At 46.4% G+C, this 20525-nt stretch overlaps 1 protein-coding gene across 1 annotated transcript in view; it reads right to left on the bottom strand.

Moving 5' to 3' along the window:
* LOC124556790 (paired amphipathic helix protein Sin3b-like) overlaps positions 1-20525 on the bottom strand; it is a 289392-nt gene that overhangs the window by 223776 nt on the left and 45091 nt on the right. The window lies entirely within an intron of this gene.

The following is a 20525-nucleotide window of genomic DNA, read 5'->3' on the forward strand; positions in this document are numbered from 1 at the left end:
CTTTAAAAAGATGGAAATGAATTTCAAATAATTTGAAAGAGCACTGAAATGCTCCATTTGAGTTACGTGATGCCTGTGACATCACTGACCAGCTTGCTGTTCCTATTGTCATGAAGCTAATTCACAGTGATACATTGTTTCTGAAAATGAGTTACAAATGGTGTGTAGTACCACACTGCATAAATACACTTATATAAGCTCCTGAAATACTGCTTTTGAATATTCCAAAGAATAAAAAGATGTGTTCCCGGTACCAGCAAAATGCCACAATGTCGATGCACAAATTTCCTTACTTAAGAATGTCTTGCACTCTGAAGTTCACATTAATTTACCTGTGACATAAGCTTTCCCACTATTGCAAAAAGGGACAGCATCATTCAGTGAAATTAAACTAGCAGTGGTGATTGGGAGAACTGACTGGCATTATGTTCAATATTACACATATGCTTCAGTAGCTCATTTGGTAGATAGGTGGACAGTAATTGTTTATAAACTTATCTACTGGTCACTGGTTCAAAACCAGCCCAAAGAAAAACTTAACTTACTTGTAAACACCTCAACAGTCCTCTCCTAAGAAAACCAAATCACATTTACAGAACTTCACAAGATCAAACAGACACATACAGAAGCAATGTTGAGTTTTCCCCATCATTCACATGCACTTACTTTTGCAATTGTTTTTCACCTAAATCGTTTTCGAGAAGATTTCTACTTAATGTGACCACACACTTTTTGTTTTATTGGAAACAATCATTTTTTTATCTTTGTACTGTCCAACTAGGATCTTTATCATTTTAAGTCTGCTTCACTGCTTCAGACACTGATGTTAGTTTCCACTGACAAACATCGCACCCCTTACATTGGTGTTATCTGCATGTTGTACATGCTTTACATCTTTCCAAATACAAAACCTCTTTGCCTCACACCTTGTTGTACTGTGGGCATGTGGTGATACCTTCACCACTAGCAATGCTTTCCAAAAAAGTGAATTGTGTGTGCACACATTAAAATGCATTTATCCTCAGTTTTCCATTTATCCAACTAAAATTAATACAAAGCTATATATAATATATACCACCATCAAAACAGCTACCACACTGAGTGCCTGATAATGCTATTATCGTATTTCGCGTAACGCTTTTAAAATTTTACGACCATGCCAGGATTCAAACTTTTAAAAATTTATGGTGTCATCAGGATTTGAATCTGAGACCTTCTGATCAATTGTCAGATGTGTTACCCATTGTACCAATGACACAGCCCATGCTGCATGACCTCTGCTGACTGTGTTGTATATGAATAAATCAACACTAAGATTTGCCAAGAATTTTATTGTGCTTTGGCTGGTAGTTCATAATTGCAGTGATAATGAACAATGGTACATTTTACAGGTTATGCTCATCTTAGTTTCTGAAAGTGTATTTCACATGAATCTGGTAATCGACAATTTAGATACAAAGCTATGGATCCATTTTGTGCAAGTTTAATGATGTTGCAGAAATCAGGGAAAAGAATGCCCATCCTTGCACATATGGTCACTCTAGGAGGGTGGAGCATAAATGCATTAACTTCCGGAAGGTTTCCACAACAATCAGCATTCACAAAATATCTTTCCACTGTTACTTAAAACGTGTTTTCTGTAACTAAATAGCTAAATTGTTTCCAGAAAAAGTACAGAAAAACTTAGTAACTTCAGCTAACACTCTTATAACACATGTATAGCTTTGTCTTACTCCTAGTCTTGCAGTGTCACCACCAGCTTCGATCAATAACAGAGCATTTTCGATTATGTGACCAACTCTTGAAATTTAATTTTTTTAAGATTCAATTAAAAAATAACAATTTTTGTGACAATATTGACCAAAAATTCTATTTGAGCATTATAATCACTCGGAATAACAACAATCCATACCACATTTTTATCACAGGAAAATAGACTATTCACTAGTAATGATTGGATTAAATTTATAGACATTTCAGGGATAAAGCATGTAAGAATCTCAGGATATCATCCCTCAAGCAATCTGGCTGAATGATGCATGAGAGAATTGGAAAGGCTCTGCAGGACATACTGCAGCAATCAACATAGCTCTTTGGTGCAATATCTATAAGATTTTGAAACCATAAAAAACTGTGTGCAGCAGCTCAATATGGTTTCACCATAGGGGATGGAGTTTGGTACCAAATCTGATCTCAGAACATGTCGATTTCCTCCCAAATAAAGAGCTGATAAGAGAAGAGTTGGAAACATCTGTAAGGTAGAACAGGGAAAGAAGAGCAACGAGAAGAAAGCAGGCGTCAAAGAAAGGTGAAGGTGACCGAAATAAGAGTTGGGGTTACGGTGATGGTCAGAACAAAGGAGAAGTCAGGTGAGCACAACAAGGAGACAAAGAATTTTTTAAAATTATATTATGGACCTTTTGAGGTAATGGCAATTCCGCATCCAAATGCGTACTGGTTGGTTTGTCCACAGACAAACAAAATACATGGGCTGAGAAATATAAATTAGATAAAGTTGAATAAGGAATGAGGATCATGATAGAATATGGTGAAGTGAGTAACACTGTAGAGGGCAATGTGTATGTGTGTGAGAGAGAGAGAGAGAGAGAGAGAGAGAGAGAGAGAGAGAGAGAGAGAGAGAGAGAGAGAGAGAGAAATGTTATAGCATTTTGTGTGTGTGTGTGAAATGCATATTTCAAGATTTTGTTGTTGCTTAGATTTTAACCTTTCTCTAGTTGTTATACACACAGTGGGAGCATAAACTGAGTGATTTGATTTATATGAGGGATATAGGTGGTGAGATTAACAGACAGTTTCCTTGTGAGGAGTGTGGGTTGGAGTTTGTTTTATTGATACTGAGAGGACTGCAACAATACCACAGCTGGGAATTATTATGCATTTTTCATTTTACTTTGAGAACTGAATCCCAAACCAAAGGTCTGATTTGTGCATTCCATAAGCTTTGCTTTGTTTTCATTGATGCTTTATCATAGAAAGATTTCAGTGATTATTAGTTTTATTTGGATATCATAGCTTGTTTAATATTTGGAGGTCTAAGTAAGTGTATGAATAAGAATGCAGTCACATTTGCTCGTGGATGCAGAGGGAGATACTTTGAATGTCAGTGAAGTGGACATTGGTTTGGACATATTGACTCACCAATTGGAATAGTCAAGACTGATGAAACAGTGAGTGCTGAAAGTTTGTGCTTCGAATAGTGAAAGTGAAAGTAGGGTACACATAGGGGTGTAAATGTTTCATTCATGTAATATTCATTTGTGTTTTACAGGGGCAAAGAAGAATTTATTTACGGCATTGACACAAACATTTCTTGTTTTGAGAAATTGTCTGTGGCATATGAGTAAGTTCATTCTAAAGCCATTATTGCATTTTTTTTAAAAAAAAAAAAAACTTAAAACATTTTAAAAGGAAAATTTGCATTTTTTCTGCATGTGGTTATTTAACATAGTACAGAAAGTAAGTTTAAGTATCTTTCACAACTTTGGCATATAGTTTACGATTATCTGTATATTTTGTAAATATTTTAGTTTCATTTACTTGTTACTTCATGTATTATGTATTATTTATAATTCATTTATTTTACATTGAAATGTCCACAGGGAACACTTTTCATTCAATGGGGTTGTTTTATGTAAGTGTTGTTTTAAGCCATAAACTCAAAGATATTATTTGTGCATGTCAGTTGTTTCCATTTTACGTCTGTACTCTTAGATATGGTACTCATGCACCACATGGAAATATGCCACAAATATGTGCCACATGTATTGAAGAATTTTCCATAGGAGTGAAACAGAATAATTATACTTATATTTCATTACAAACAGAGGTTAGTTGGTTGTTTTGGGGAAGGGGAAGCAGCACAAGTAGTGAGCAGCCCAGACACATGTTGATTAGTGTCTTTTCCGTTGGGGCAGTGCTGGAGTGTGAACGCGAACTCAACACGAAAGAACCAGCTGCTTACATTAAACAAATCATAATCTAACACTAAGATTGGCAAAGAGCTGAGTAATTGTATCTCCTAGAGAGCCAATAAGTATACTGTAACTATGACAAGATTTTCGTATGACCTGGGCTGATCAGCATTCATTGTAACGTACACAACTCTTTTCAAATTGTTATAAGGTCAGTATGATTCACACTTTCCACATTTTCTCCTCTTCGACTTACCCAAGCCAAATTAGCTTGCCAGCAAGGAGTTGTGTAATGTTCAGTGCAATTCCACGCACCATAGGCCTACAACATGGGTGCAAGTGGTGACATCACAGGGAAGACACCGAATCGGTAAAAGCTTTGAAATATTGTCCGGCACATTATGGGATATTGAATCTTACATGGAAAACATATTTGTGAGAAAGAAATTATTCCATAATCTGTGATGAAAATTGTCATGGAACAGAATCTTTCAGTGAGTGATTATATCAAACATTTTGGAAGTTCTTCCTTAGAATCATATAAAATTATGGTTTTACATAAACTTTTCATTATTCAAAAACTTCTGTGTGTGTCCACTGATCGTGTAGGAGACATGCAAGATAATAACTAAATAAAAGCTGAAATCTTTAATTCTGCATTCAAAAACTCGTTAAGGCAAGGACAACTTCCAAAGCACAAACATTGAACTGCTTCAAATGCAGAAAACTAGCACCTAAAGGTAAGCACTACTGTCTGAAGAATGACTAGTATTTGTGTAAGGGGATAACAGAACACACGTGATTAATTTAAATATTACATTGACTGAGTAATGGAATCATATTCTGAGACACTTTGTAACATGATCATTTGGAAAATCCAAAAGTTGAATGGAAGTAAGCACAAATTGTCCACATTCAAAAGAAGAATAACTACAAGTCACCATATGGACTATGGTAGATATGACATAATGAACTACTATCAATTTTCCCTTTACTATCACATGTACATACGGCATGCAGGTAAAGAGGACTGTCGGTACACCTCTTAATTGGCGTAAATTTTTCTCATCAGGCAAGACCTGAGTCAGAAGACATAATATGTTTTTTGACTTTTTTAGTGGCATGGACACATCAACTTTTGTGAACAAGGCTCTCTGTGATGCACGCCATTTTTCTCGTAGCATGCCCAGCTGTATTTTGTTAAACATCTCTACGACACTCTCACAATGAACAAATCCTCTGGTGAATCATGCAAACACAAATGAAACAATTCCAGCAGCTTACAAAGAAAGTTGGTTAGGTTGATGGGCTGGTAGCTATCCACATCAAGTGGATTTTGACCGGGTTTGGGCACCGGATTGATGGTACTCTCCCGCAATTGTGTTGGAAAGATGCCATCGTACCAGATCCGGTTGGAGATGACATGGAAATGTCACTTTAGTCAGACAACAGATGTTGAATCATCTGACTGTGGATCCGATCCGACCAAGGAGCTGTATCAGGGCAATGTGCAAGGGCACTGATGAGCTCCCACTCTGTAAATGGGATGTTATAGGGTTCACTGTGGCATGTAGTGAACAAGAGGACTTGCTTTTCCATCTGCCGTTTGAGGGTGCAAATGGCTGTGGGGTAGTTCTCCGACACAGAGGCTCGAGCACAGTGCTCAACAAAGTGCTCGGCAATCGCATTTGCGCCGGTAGATAACATGCCATTGATGTTCCTGCCAGGGACACCTGGCGTCTGATCTTCTTCCAGACTTGGGAAGGTGACACATGGTAACCAATGGTCGACATGTACCTCTCCCAACACTCCTGGTTCCGTTGTTTAATAAGCTGGCGAACACGAGCACGGAGTCGCTTACAAGCAATTAGGTGCTCTAGGGAAGGATGTCGCTGTAGAGCTTGCTGATGCTCTTTTATTGCCTCAGTGACTTCCAGCAACCACCAAGGGACTGTCTTTCACTGGGGGCACTGTAAAGAACGAGGGATCGCGTTTTCCACTGCAGAAACGACTGTTGTAATGACCTGCTCAATGACAACATTGATGGCACCATGTGGGGGAGATTCAGTGGTGACAGCAGAGGTGAAGGCTTACCAGTCTGCCTTGTTTGACACCGGGGGAGTGACAGGAAGATGGGGAAGTGGTCACTACCAAACAGGTTGTCATGTGCTCTCCAGTGGATAGATGGGAGAAGGCCAGGACTGCAAACAGAGAGATCAATGGCCGAATATGTGCCATGTGCCACACTGAAATGTGTGGGGGCATCTGTATTTAAGAGGAAGAGGTCGAGTTGTGACAGTAAATTTTCGGCCTCCCTACCTCGCCCAGTAAGTATGACACCACCCCACAAGGGGTTATGCGCGTTAAAATCTCCCAAAAGTAGGCAAGGTTTAGGGAATTGATCAATCAGTGTAGCCAATACGTTCAGGGCTGCTGCACCATCTGGAGGAAGATATACATTGTAGACGGTTGTTTCCTGTGTCGTCCTTATCCTGACAGCCACAGCTTCAAGATGGGTTTGAAGGGGCACAGGTTCACTACAACACTGAGTTCAGAACATAGACACAAACTCCACCTGACACTCAATTATAGTCGCTACGGTTCCTTATAGTCGTGGAGCCGTATAGCCTTATAACCGTGGAGGGCAGGGGGTCCGCATTACTGGGAACAAGGTTTCCTGGAGGGCAATGCAGAAAGCAGGTATAAAGCTTAACAGTTGCTGTAGCTCAGCCAGGTGGTGGAAAAAACCGCAGCAATTCCACGGGAGGACCTGGGAACGGAGTGACGCAAGGGATCCCTTCCTGGCGAGAGGACCCGAAGAAGACTTAAGCTTCTCCGGCTGAAAAGTGGAGACTGACATCCTCGATGGTTTGGGGGGGAGGGGTTGCTCCTGAAGTAGGTTGTGCAGCAGAAGAAACAGGGTAGTAAGTGCCTGCCCCTCCCCATCAAGAGGGCAGGAGGAGTCTCACGATTCTGAGAGCCAACTGTACACGGCAGAACGGATGATGGCAGAACTGTTGTCATAGCGGCAGCACAGGTTGACGTCATATGCACAGGATGTAGCCTCTCATATTTTATCTTAGCCTCAGTGTAGGTCAGTCGGTCCACGGTCTTGTATTCCATTATTTTTCTTTCTTTCTGGAGAATCCTACAGTCTGGCGAGCAAGGCGAATGGTGCTCTCCGCAGCTGACACGTGGGGCATGGGGAGCATTGGGATGTGAAGGACATCCACAATCCAAACAGGTGATGCTGGAAGTACAGTGGGAAGACATATGGCTGAACTTCCAGCACTTGCAGCACTGCATTGGGGGAGGGGAATATGGCGTTACGTCACAGTGGTAGACCATCATCTTGACCTTTTCGGTAATGTGTCAAAGCCAAGATGAAGGCACCAGTGGCAACCTGATTACCCCTCAGATCCCGGTGGATGCACCAGACGAAATGGACACCTCGCCGCTCTAAATTGGCGCGCAGCTCATTGTCAGACTGCAAAAGAAGGTACCTGTGAAATATAATACCCTGGACCATATTTAAGCTCTTATGGGGTGTGATGGAAACAGAAACATCCCCCAGGTTGTCACAGGCAATTAGTGCCTGTGACTGGGCAGAGGACGCTGTTTTGATCAAGACCAACCCTGATCGCATTTTGGACAAGCACTCCATCTCCCCAAACTTGTCCTCTAAATCCTCCAATAACGTAAGAAAGGTTCCCCATCAACTCTCGTAAATATGAGGTACTGGGGTGAATAAGTTTCATTGCCATCCTTTGCCTGGCGTTCCTCCTGTGGTGTGGCCGGGGAGGGGGGGGGGGGGGGGATTTGGTGGTGTCGTATTCCTTAGCATTGAAGTTAGACCTTGACTGCTTAGAGACTGCTGGTGTTCGATAACCAGCAAGAGATAACATACTACGCCTCATGGTGTGTCATCCGTCCTGATACCACCCACTCCGATCAGGGGATATGAAATCAAATGAGCATATGGCACAGTCATTGGTATGACAGGTGTCAGTTCAGTTCATTGGCAGGGTATTGAGAAAATGTAACTGATGTACCTTTACTAATGATGCACGTTATTCAGAGAGTGTGTGTCCATACAGTTCACTGGCCCGCTTATAGAGGCCGCCTGGGTCAGCCCCCTGATGCGCTCTGGTGAGCCGCCACAGAAACAGCATTATTTAAGTGATTGCAAATGATTGCTTGGCGTGTTCTTTGTGATGTATTGCTGTTGTCCAGTCAATGTGTTAGCTGATACACAAAACCTGTATCTTACGCGTTGCTCTATAAAGTACTATGTACCATACATCATGTTTGTTCTTGCTATGACAGACTTGGCGATGAGTGAGGGTTATGTTTCTCCATGTGTTAGTTTCAGTGCTAAGCCACCCGACAAATATCTCGATGGAAGAAATACTCCAACATCTCACTGCTCAGCAGCAAGCTTTGTGGAGCAACAGAAGGCTCACGCTATAACTCTCAATCAAGTGGCGTCTAAATGTTCGCAGCAGTTTACTCTCCCTTCACTGCAACTGTCACCCTTTGCAGTATATGATGAATGAGCTGAAGACTGGAACTTCAACAAGACACGATTGCGCCAACATTTCCATGTTTTTCAGGTGAGCAATGCAAACATGTGTACAGCTTTCTTTCTTTCCTGGCTTTCGCCATGCATGAATCATTTGTTGTACCAGCTTGTGTCAGCCTGTACCTCTGCAAGAACCAGCCAGCTTATCATTTAATGAAATGTGCAAGCTTCTCTCAATCTGTTACTGTGACAGAATGCATGTCACTGCAAAACACGTAGAATTTTACCATTGTCGGAAATGCCCAAACCAATCTTACAAAGCCTGGGCTGCAGAATTACATGGGTTGAGTCATCATTGTAAATTTGTCACTAGTACACATCGGGAATCTTACACTGATCACATGATGTGGGGTGATACTATTCATCTGGCCCTGGATAGTGAAGTCCGTAAGAAAGCAGTTCATTGTGAGAATATGACACTTACAAACGTGCTCAATACAGCAGAGCCCTTTGAAGTCTCACAGGCTGCAGGCGATCAGATTGTTGCATGGGGAGAGGTATCAGAAGTTGCTCAATCAACCCTTGTTAGGCACACTGCAAGTGTTCAGGATGATGAGGAATCCATTGCAGCAGTAAAACTTTCGACTCAGCATCACATGGGGCAGCGTTGGTTACAGCCACAGCAGCAACAGGCTGTGTCACAGCAGCGGCTGGGTGCCCGACCCCCCCCCCCCCCCTTCTGTCTTGCTCGTACTGCTTTGTCCAACACGAACATGCTGTGTGCCCTAAGCGTTGGGCAGTTTGCAACAATGTCAAAAGAAAGGCCACATTGCATTAGTGTGTAACTCTTCTTCAAACACTGTGGACACAGCAGTACTAATGGATATAAACTATATCTCTACAATAGCTGTTTCCACAAACAAATTGTTTGACTTGCACATGTTTAATACACCACTAAAAATGCAAGTGGACACATGAGCTGCAGTGACTTTAGTAAACCCACAAAATACATGGACTTGGTCTCCCCTCCCCTCACACAGGTTTCATGGAAGTTGGTTAGCTCCAATAAACAGTTCCCTGCTCTTGTATCTTACAAATCTGTTATTGGCCCTGTCATCTTCATTGTTGTAGACCATTCCCATCCAGCAGACCTGTTTGGGTTAGACGCATTTAATGCTTTCTGTTTCTCCATTGCTGTGGAGGTAAATTTAGTGTCAGATCAAGTTCTGTCTCTGTATTCCCCTGGGCTAGATTGTGTTACCAGTTTTTGGGCCCACATTACCATGAAAGAGTCAGCCTGTCCTTGTTCTTTTTTTGGGCGCGACAGGTGCCTGTCACACTGCGCGGCTCTTTCACAGTCGAATTAGACCGTTTGATGTTGCTCAATGTCATTAGGCTTATTTCTTCCAGTGACTGGGCACACCACCAGTCATCATTAAGATGCTGATGGGTACACTTCATCTCTGCAATTAATGCACAGTCTGTGATAAATACATACTCTTTGCCCCACCTTGACAAGTTGCTAGCAAAATTGTCAGGTGGCCACTACTTACCCGACTGACTGTTGGAAGCATAAATCCAGCTCCCCTTGGATGAGGCCACTAGGTGCCTTCTCGTTGTCAGCACACCCTTCCATCTATACCAATATCAATGGTTGCCCTTTGGCATTGCTAGCGCACCCACAAGTTTTCAGTTTTTTTTTTTTTTTAGGACAGTTAACAGCTGCTGTACCCAGCTGCATCAATTACCTCAACAATATCTTTGTTTCGGTTTCTTTCACCAAAGACCACCTTAGCAATCTCTGATTGTCATTTTCCGGTTTACACTCTGTGGGTCTCAAGCACAATCTTACCAAATCTCCATTTTTTTAGCCATCAACTGAGTACCTAGGTTTTGAGGTTTCTCACACAGGGGTCAAGCCATTGCATCACCATGCTGATGCAACTGCAGCTTTGCCGCAGCCAACCTCCAATAAGGCAGCTCAGGCATTTCTGGATAAAGTTGTGTACTACCGTAAGTTTTATCACACACATCCACTGCTGCTCTGCCACTGCACGTGCTTTTGCACAAAAATGTGCCTTTTTTTCTGGTCCCCAACTTGTGACCGAGCATTTGCTTTGGTTAAATATAAGTTTCAATCTGCCCCAGGCATGGCCAATTTTCAGCCGGGTCAGGATCTCCTGTTGGCTACATATGCCTCTTGGTCGAGCCTTGCTGCAGTGCTGGCACACAAATAGATGCATGGACCTGAACAACCCACTTCTTAATCTTCTAAGACTAGCTCCCACTCAGCAATGGTATTCTCAGATTGAAAAGGCGGCTTTAGCGATTCTGTTTGCCCTCAAGAAATTTCACGTCTTCTTGTATGGTTCTAAGTTTCATTTAATGATGGATCAGAAACCATTGGTTGCAATTTTTAACACTTTGTCTTTTGTGCTGGGCAAGGCAGCGTATTGTTTGCAATGGTGGGCCCTCTTCCTCTCCCGTTATCTTTATCAGACCCATTACCAGCCAACAGCCCAACACGACAACGCTCACCTTCAAAACAGGTCGGACCCAGCATTCAATGAGGACGAGTTGCTTTGTTGCTATTTAGATACTGAGAAGCAGAATGTGATTGACGGTTTTCCCATCACTAGTGCCATGATAGCATCAGCCGTTGTCACAGATCCTGTACTTAGGCGGGTCCTCTGGTTTGTGTTGCAAAATTGGTCAGAAAAAAACCCGGGTTGTGCCTCGGATCAAACTCGGGTTGTGCCTCGGATCCCTTGCTTAATTACTTCTTCATACAACACTGCCTTTCTGTGTTTGACGGGGTTCTTTTGTTAGATAGGAGGACACTGCTCCCCAGGTTTCGATTGCTGCTTCCTTATGCTGTAATATACTGCAGCTTCTGCATATTGGTCACTGAGGAACCTGTCGCACAAAAGCTTTGACCCTCTGGCATGTGTATTGGCCACGCATAGATGAGGACATTACATTACTTATCACCACTTGCACTCACTGTATTCAGCAACAGGTGGCTCTGTAGTCATCTTTTTCACCATGGCCAATGCCACAGTGCCCGTGGGAGCGTCTATATGTCTAATTTGCTGGGCCCTTCCTAAATCAGTATCGGCTCACTGTCTGTCCATGTCTGCAGCAGCCACTATTTCAGCCCTTTCTATGATTCTTTTTTTAAAAAAATAGGGGGGGGGGGCAAATGGCTCTAAGCACTACTACTTAAACCTAACTAACCTAAGGACATCACACACATCCGTGTCCAAGGCAGGATTCGAACCTGCTAACATGATTTTTGCAACTGAGGGACTCACGTATACCATGGTTACTGACAACAGTCCCCAGTTTGTTTCTTGAGAATTTGCATGTTTTTGTCAGGCTACTGGTGTTCACCATCTCACAGCTCCCCCGTTTCATCCCCAACCTAATGGTGAGGCTGAATGCATTGTGCAGACATTTAAAACTCAGATGTAGAAGTATGTATCTGGCAGGTCCCCTGAAGCTGCTTTAGACCAGTTTTTTAGTTCATACCATTTCACTAAGGTGGGGACAAGAGCCTGGCAGAACTGCTACATGGATGCCAACCATGGACACTCCTTCACCTCCTGCATGTGTCGCCGCGTCTGCAACTGTTCTGGCTGGGTGCGACTGCTTGGGTTTGTGGTTCTGGCCACCAGCCAAATTGGGTTCCTGTCATCATCGAGCATTGCCATGGCCAGTGTCTGTGCATCGTCCGCAGTCCTTATGGGTGGATGTTCCATCAATTCAATCAGCTGCAGCCTATCTCTGTAAAAGTTTTGCTACATCTGCAGAAAAATTTCACAGGCACACTCACTGCTCTTTAAGCTGTTTTATTATCACTTTGCCATTAATTTGATGAACAGCTTGTGTACGCGCTCACTTCAGCAGCTGTAGCTTGACAACTAATGGTCACAGCAGAATGAAGCTAATGCAAGTTTTTTCTTTAAGCCTGCCAATAGGTGCACTCAGTAGCCGTAACAAGCTCCTTCTGCCGGTTGACATGCTATTTCAAAAGGGTGGTCTTTTATTAAACAGTCCTCATATATCTCCTCTATTATTTTAATCTCTTGTCCTGTTATTACCAACAGCCTGTCATCATATGGTTCTCAGAATGGTGATTCACGACATAATGAGGTTGTGCTGAGCTGTTCTTTCTCAATCAACACCATTCGTTATACAATTCATTTTGACAGATTTCAGTGACAGTTAAAAACTCTTTGTACATTATTTACTTAATCACACTGTTATAAACACATTGAATGTATTAGTATCGAACAGGCCTGGCCAATGTATGTGCTCCTGTAGCATGCTGACAATCCACGAGCACAGCAAGTCTGCTCAGCAATCTGGTGGTGGTGGTGCTTGTTGGGATGTTTAAGGGGGACTAAACACCAAAGGTCATCAGTCCCCCATTCCAAAAACAGGCGAGCAGAAAATCGGCGACGCAGGTAAAAACCAAAGGGGGGAGGAGACGCCCCCCAGGCGCTAAAAGAACACAAATGCAGCAACAAACACTACAGACAAGAAGAGTACAGAGGAACACCAGACAGAAAGGAACAGAAGAAAATAAGATGGCCAGAGACTGGTTGACTGAGCACAAGAACAAAAAAAAAAGGGAAAGAGTCAACCATCCGATGACACACCAAAACAGCAACAAATATGGAGAGACGTGAGGACAAAAGACACAGAAAGCGGAAGGTGCAGGACCGCCCTAAATTGAACCATAAAAAGGACTGCCACGGATAAAATTTAAAACGTTGTCAGCCATGGAGGCATCGTCACATAAAACCAAAGGCAAAGTTCCCGGGAGATTAAAATACTGCCGGAGGGTGCGCAATCGGGGACACTCCAGCAAAATGTGGGCGACCGTCAGCCGGAACCCACACCGACACAGGGGCGGATCCTCCTGACGCAAAAGATGGCCGTGCGTCAGGTAGGTATGGCCGATGCGGACCCGACACAGGATTACAGAGTCCCTGCGAGATGTCCGCAGGGAGGAGCGCCACACAGCGGTCGTCGCCTTGACAGCCCGCAGTTTATTCGGGGATGTCATGCCACGCCACTCAACAGTCCACATCCCAAGCACCTTACGGTGCAACACCAGCTGCTGATCGCGAGCCGTGAGGCCGATTTCCAAAGCTGGGGCGTCGATCGCCCCTTTGGTTAGCCTGTCGACACGTTCGTTCCCCGGGATGCCACCGTGACCTGGCATCCAAATAAAGACCACCGAATGACCAGAGCGGGTAATGGCGGAAACAGACTCCTGAATAGAGGACACCAGAGGAGAAGAGGTATAGCAGCGGTCGATGGCCTAGAGGCTGCTCAGGAAGTCACTGCAGATGACGATGGACGTACCTGAGCAGGAACGCATATGCTCAAGAGCGCGCAATATGGCCACCAGCTCTGCAGTAAAAATACTGCAGCCAACCGGCAAGGAGTGCTGTTCAACATGGGCAGCATGAGCAAAAGCGTAGGCAGTGCGACCATCAACCAGGGAACCATCAGTGAAGACAGTCTCACAGCCCGAAAATGAGGCGAGGAGCGCAAGAAAACGGCGACGGAGGGCCACAGGCGGAATCGAGTCCTTGGGTCCCTGTGAGTGCCAAGTCCAGACGGACTGACGGCTGGGGCAAACACCAGGGAGGCGTAGGTGCACGGACCCGGAAGGGAGGCAGAAGAGGGAATGACCCCAGTTCCGACAGCAGGGACTGGACGCAGACAGCTATGGAAAGCCCAGACCTAGGTCGCCGTTCGGGCAGATGGAGGACCATGGCAGGGAATAGCAGGCGACGATGGGGATGGCCCGGCGAGCAATGCACGTGGACAGCATAGTTGGCGAGCAGTCGATGGCGGCGAATCCGCAGTGGGGGAACCCCGGCCTCCACCAGTAGACTATCCACGGGGCTCGTACGAAAAGTGCCAGTGGCAAGCCATACCCCACAGTGGTGTATGGGGTCTAACAACTTCAACACTGAGGGTGATGCAGACCCATAGGCCAGGCTCCCATAATCAAGCCTGGACTGCACAAGGGCTCTGTATAATCGCAACAGCGTGCAGCGATCCGCACCCCAAGAGGTGTGGCTCAGGCAGCGGAGGGCGTTGAGGTGCCGCCAGCACTTTTGCTTCAGCTGAGTAATATGAGGAACCCATGTGAGCCGGGCATCAAAGACGAGTCCTAAGAAGTGGCAAGTGTCCACCACTTCAAGCAGGTGGCCGTCGAGGGAAAGTTCAGGATGAGGGTGGACCGTCCGACGCCTGCAGAAGTGCATAACTCGAGTCTTGGCTGCAGAGAACTGAAAACCATGAGTCAGAGCCCATGATGCTGCCTTGCGAACGGCGACTTGCAGCCTGCGTTCGGCGACTCCTGTAGTCGTGGAGCTAAAGGAGATGCAGACGTCGTCGGCATACAAAGAAGGAGACACCGACGAGCCCACGGCTGCAGCCAGACCATTAATGGCCACTAGAAATAAGGAGACGCTCAACACCGAGCCCTGCGGGACCCCATTTTCCTGTATATAAGATGAACTAGAGGCGGCACCCACTTGCAGCCGGAAAGAGCGGCACAATAAAAAGGTTTGAAGAAATGCCGGGAGCTGACCACGAAGACCCGACTCATGCAACGTAGCAAGGGCGTGATGCCTCCATGTGGTGTCATACGCCTTCTGCAGATCAAAAAATACAGCAACGAGATGCTGACGTCGCGCAAAGGCCGTACGGATAGCAGATTCCAGCCGCACCAAATTGTCCGCAGCAGACCGGCCCCGACGGAAGCCACCCTGGGATGGAGCGAGGAGACCGCGCAACTCAAGGACCCAACACAAACGCCACCCCACCATACGTTCGAGCAATTTGCACAAAACGTTGGTGAGGGTAATGGGACGATAGCTGTCCATCGCCAGTGGGTCCGCACCGGGCTTCAAGATGGGGACAATAAGACCCTCTCGCCATTGCGACGGGAACACGCCCTCGCTCCAAATGCGGTTAAAGATGGTGAGGATGTGTCTCTGGCAGTCCCGGGAGAGATGCTTCAGCATCTGTGCGTGGATGCAGTCTGGTCCTGGTGCCGTATCAGGGCAGTCGGCGAGGGCAGCGAGGAATTCCCTCTCGCTGAAAGGAGCATTGTATTTTTCAGAACGACGCGTGTGGAATGATAACAGTGTCTGCTCGGCTCGCTCCTTTAGAGAGCGAAAGGCGGGGGGATAAGTGGCAGTCGCAGAGCTCTGAGCAAAGTGCACAGCAAGGTGTTCAGCAATGGCGGCAGCGTCCGTGCAGACAGCGCCATCCAAGGAGATCCCAGGGACACCCATAGGGGTCTGGTATCCATAAATCCGCTGGATCCAGGACCACACGAGCGAGGGGGAGACACGGGAGCCCAAGGACGAGACATACCTCTCCCAGCACTCCTGCTTACGCCGTGCGATAAGGCGACGGGCCAAGGCACGGAGCCTCTTAAAGGCGATGAGGGTCTCTAGAGACGGGTGCCGCCTATGACGCTGGAGAGCCCACCGACGGTCGCGAATAGCCTCAGCAATCTCCGGCGACCACCAGGGGACAGCCTTCCTCCGAGGGAGTCCAGAAGAGTGGGGGATGGCAGCCTCCACCGCCGAAATGATTGACGTGGATAAGACACGGACCACCTCGTCAATGTCACCCTGCGGGGGAGACTCAATGGTTGCAGCGGAAGTAAAAGCCGGCCAGTCAGCCCTGTGGAGAGCCCAGCGGGGCAGGCGCCCAGAAGAATGACACTGGGGCAGTGACAAATAGATGGGAAAATGGTCACTACCACACACGTCTGGATGCACCCTCCAGAGGAGGGATGGGACAAGTCCGGGGCTGCAAAGAGAGAGATCGATGGCCGAGAACGAGCCATGGGCCACACTGAAATGCGTGGGAGCACCGGTGTTCAAGAGGCTAAGGTCGAGCTGAGCCAACACATGCTCCACGGCACGACCGCGGTCATTGCAGACAGTCCCACCCCATAGAGGGTTGTGGGCATTGAAATCGCCCAGAAGCAGCAATGGTGGCGGGAGCTGAGCCAGCAGCACAGCCAAGACATGTCGGGGGAGCTCCCCATCCGGAGGAATGTAAACAGAGCAAACAGTAATGGCTGGTGAGAGCTCAAACCTGACAGCGACTGCCTCTAAAGGCGTCAGAAGGGGTACTGGCGAGCTACAGACAGAGTGGTGAACAAAGAGGCAAACCCCACCTGATGCTCGTTGACAGGCAGCACGGTTCGTATAGTATCCCTGATAACCACGAAGGGCGTGGGTCCGCATTGCTGGAAACCAAGTTTCCTGCAGAGCAATGCAGAGAACAGGGAAACTCAGAAGCATCCGGAGCTCAGGCAGGTGGCGGAAATAACCGCCGCAATTCCACTGGAGAATGGAAGCAGTAAGGGACTGGGAGGGTGTGAAGGCGACTAAGAGGCAGACGGCGCCTCAGAGCCAACTGCTGCCAACGGGGGAGAGTCAGCTGAGGCCATAGGAAAGGCCCCCGAGGGTTCCACGAGGGCGAGATCCGCGGCAGAGGCGAGGATCTCCACCTCATCCCCAGAGCCAGGACTATGTACAGCAGGCGGCACTGAAACCGCCGGAACGTCCTTCTTTTTGGACACATTCTGTTCCTTCTTCTCGCGTCTGCCCTTAGGGTGAGAGGGCTGGGAGAGCTTCTCTGAAGGAGCGTCGGAGGCTGACGATGACGCAGAAGCCCTACGACCAGCAGATGGCGGGGTAGGAGAAGAAACGGAGGAAGGGAGAGCCCCGAGGGACCCCTTCCGCGAGAGAGGAACGGGCAGAGGCAACGCCGGTGGAGAAGGAGGGGGAGGGATCGAGCCCCCCGGTTTTTGAGCAGACGTCACTCCCGAAGTAAGCGTGGGGGGAGCAACAGAAGAGGGTTTGCCCCCAACGGCTAAGGGGGCAACAGAGGAAGGCGTGCCCCCAGACATGAGGGGGGCAGACAGAGAGGCATGGCCCCGAGGGCCCACTGAAGGCGGCACAGAGGAGGCGACAACCGCCGCTCGCGAGGGCGACGATGACGTGGCTGCAGCATAAGATGTTCGAAGGGAAGCAGGATACAACCTTTCAAATTTCAGTTTTGCCTCTCGATAAGTAAGCCGGTCCAGGGTCTTAAATTCCATTATCTTCCGCTCCTTATGAAGAACGGGGCAATCCGGCGAGCATGGAGAATGGTGCTCCCCACAGTTGACACATACAGGCGGAGGCGCACATGGAGAATCGGGATGAGAGGGGCGTCCGCAATCTCGACATGTGGTGCTGGATGGGCAACGGGAGGACATGTGCCCAAACTTCCAGCACTGGAAACACCGCACCGGGGGAGGGACGTAGGGCTTGACGTCACAACGGTAAACCATTACCTTGACCTTCTCGGGCAAGACATTACCCTCGAAGGCCAAGATAAAGGCACCGGTGGCCACCCTGTTAGTCTTGGGTCCTCGATGTACACGACGGACAAAATGCACTCCACGTCGTTCTAAGTCGGCTCTCAGCTCGTCATCGGATTTTAACAATAGGTCACGATGGTAAATAATCCCCTGGACCATATTTAAGCTACTGTGGGGAGTGACGGTAACAGGGACGTCACCCAGCTTATCACACAAGAGCAACGCTCGTGACTGGGCTGGGGAAGACGTCTTGAGGAGGATGGACCCACTCCTCATTTTAGACAACCCCGACACTTCCCCAAACTTATCCTCCAGGTGTTCCACAAAAAACAGAGGCTTCGTCGTAGGAAAGGAGTCACCATCAGTCCTGCTGCAGACAAGGTATTGCGGTACATAAGGCTCCCGCTTGGCGCTAGATCTACGTCCCTCCCATGGCGCAACCAACGAGGGGAACGACTGAGGGTCATATTGCGCAGCATCAAAGTCTACTCTGCCTTGCTTAGAGATACTGGTGGCCGTGTGACCACCAGCTTGGTGTGATTTATTGCGCTTCATTGCGCCACATCCGCCCAGATGCCACTTACTCCGAACGAGGGCTCTCCCCAAGGGCGCCACCCAGCCAAAGCAACGGGTACCTGGCCGATATCCTGTTGCCCGGAGTCCCCGTGCCCCAGACAAGATGGGCACATACTCCTTGGCATGCATGGGGGGGAAACAGCTATGGCATCTGCAGTGCGATCCCTGCGTGGTCAGGGGGCTACCACCAAGAGGGTACATGACGACCCCACCACAACGGACTGGCTACCGTGCTGGATTTTAGATGTTGAAAGGGTCCACAGTTGTCGTGGGCACTAAGAAGGGGATTGCGCTCAAGACGAGAAGGAGGTAACCCAGAAGACGCTGGGTGTAAATCCCGCCACACGACAATAAGGAACATGCAAGATGGTGGTGCATGATGGACCAATAGAAAAACACCACGTTAAAAAAAAAAAAGAGGAGGAGGTCAAACCCAAGAGGGGACCATCACAGAAGGCCGAAACGTTTGAGACTCCTTTTAGTCGCCTCTTACGACAGGCAGGAATACCGCGGGCCTATTCTTACCCCCGAACCCGCAGGGGGATCAGCAATCTGGCTTCCCCCACCGCTGCGCTATTTCGAGCGGATGTGTGAGTGAGATGGATATATGTTGAAGGCTGCGCATGCAGGAGAGGAACAATAGTTTGCAACATAATGGAACTACTTCTAAGAACAGAAACTGCAGCATATTTTTATAAGCAGGATTTTATCACGTGTGTTTATTTTCAACTTTTTATTTTTCTGCCAAAGCAATAATTTTTATTACTTGATAAAAGAAGTGCATTAGATGGTGCTAATAGGATGAGCTGAACTTGAAAAGCTTTATGTATTTGCATTTAACATTAAGTTGTGATCTTTATAAACTTATACACATTTCAGTTTTATAATTTGTAATATATCCGGAACTATAGTTCATGATACAATCAAACCTATGGACTTACGCAGATTGAAATCGGTGAAACCTGAACATTGGTGCGGTGTTGTTGATTTCATAAAAGCAAGAAAATGTTCGCACACAAGTGGTGGATTGAACAGTGAAATAACTTTATTGCCTTGTCTCTGCAGTTGAGGATATTGCCCTTGAGGTGACATTTCATTTCATAAAGTCTTGTAAATACCTGGACTGGACAAACAGGTCATTGAACTGAGAGCTACACTAAACATCTATCAGCTCAAATAAATCAAAATTTGTCTTCAGTTGTGCAATGGCTTAGAATCTCCTAGAGAAATCATGATGAAATATTTCAGTTAACAAAATATAGACAGTCATGTGTGGTCCACAAATGACTGCCCTTACTTATGGCAAACATTCCAGGTCATGAATCTAAAGCTGTGTTTTCTTCCCCCCCCCCTCCCCCCCTCCTTGGACTACCTTCTGTATGATGGCATTAATCTTGTCTCCCATATGTTACCAAATGATTCTCCCCTTGCATTAAGACACTTAATGATTTCAAATAATATATGATGTTGACCACAAAAATTTTTTGTCACCACTCAACTCACCCTTAACTCAGTTTTTGGCCTAATGACTACCTTCAGTTCAGACAGCATTCACTGCCGTTCGTAAGAAGCCAAGTGCATCATATGGTCTTTCTGGATGGTGTTGTAATGATGTCCCAGTATTTTTCCAGCCCATAATAGTGCGATGGCATATTTAGCACTTTATATGGCATTTCAATTATATGAAAATTAAGGAAATTCCCATTCGGCATTGAACAATGTGGCTTTTCCACTTTTTATTTTTTAGATAAGTGCCGTAATATTCCTTATGCAGAAAGTAAATGTGAGTTGCCAGCAAACTGCTTGGCGTCTGACAAGGCAAATGCTTTGCTCAAGTGGTATCCAGCTGCAGCCTTGCTTTTTCTCCTCCTCCTAAACCCTCAGTCCTACTCATCGCTGCACTTGGAGTGCTAGGCAGGAGCACTCGCACTCGTGGAGCGCTGTTTAGCCAGGACCAGTATAGAAATACCTAACTTTCTCACTGCTGCTAACAAGAGCACTGCACAAATTACATAATCATTTTTCTTTCAATGTCTGTGAAGAATCCTACAGCCAAATTTCTCAGCTTTTACAA

The sequence above is a fragment of the Schistocerca americana genome, chromosome X (genome assembly GCF_021461395.2).
Source record: "Schistocerca americana isolate TAMUIC-IGC-003095 chromosome X, iqSchAmer2.1, whole genome shotgun sequence".
Classification (NCBI taxonomy): Eukaryota; Metazoa; Arthropoda; class Insecta; order Orthoptera; family Acrididae; genus Schistocerca; species Schistocerca americana.